The sequence below is a fragment of the Colobus angolensis genome, unplaced genomic scaffold, assembly GCF_000951035.1.
Source record: "Colobus angolensis palliatus isolate OR3802 unplaced genomic scaffold, Cang.pa_1.0 Scaffold3, whole genome shotgun sequence".
NCBI classification, from domain to species: domain Eukaryota; kingdom Metazoa; phylum Chordata; class Mammalia; order Primates; family Cercopithecidae; genus Colobus; species Colobus angolensis.
In genome coordinates this window covers 1,565,172-1,565,728 of record NW_012116265.1, presented here as the reverse complement: position 1 = coordinate 1,565,728, position 557 = coordinate 1,565,172, and positions in this window count along the sequence as shown.

Sequence of the window (557 nt, the reverse complement as noted above, 5' to 3'; positions counted from 1 at the left end):
TGATTTCTTAGACATAAACAGTTTTTAAGCCATGCTATATAGATGATGCTAGCGTGGGTCCCTCTAGACTCTAATCTTTAGGCTAGTATTTTCCAACTTTTAAGAAGACAGATCAAATGGCACCTCTCTTATGAGATTATTAGAGACCTCCAAAGTTGGATCTCCCAATTTTTTTTCCCACAATATCTTGACTCTGCCTCCATTTTATAACACATTTTATAATGCTCTATCTCTTTCAGTAAACAGTGAATTCCTCAAAAGCACTAACAGTCCTTTTCACCATTATAACTATGTGCACAGTCTGACATGTACTCAGTAATATCTGCTGAATAAAGACTAATTTTTTCCTGGTAGATGTTATATCCTAATGAAATTGCTGCAGCAAGTAGTATCACTATATTGTAATATTTGGGTATTTAATTAAATATAAATCACATGAACAGCATAGAGCAAGCGTGCCTGGTCCCTGGCATGTGGCCCAGGATGGCTCTGAATGTGGCCCAACACAAATTTGTAAACTTTCTTAAAATACTATGATTTTTTTTGTGATTTTTTTT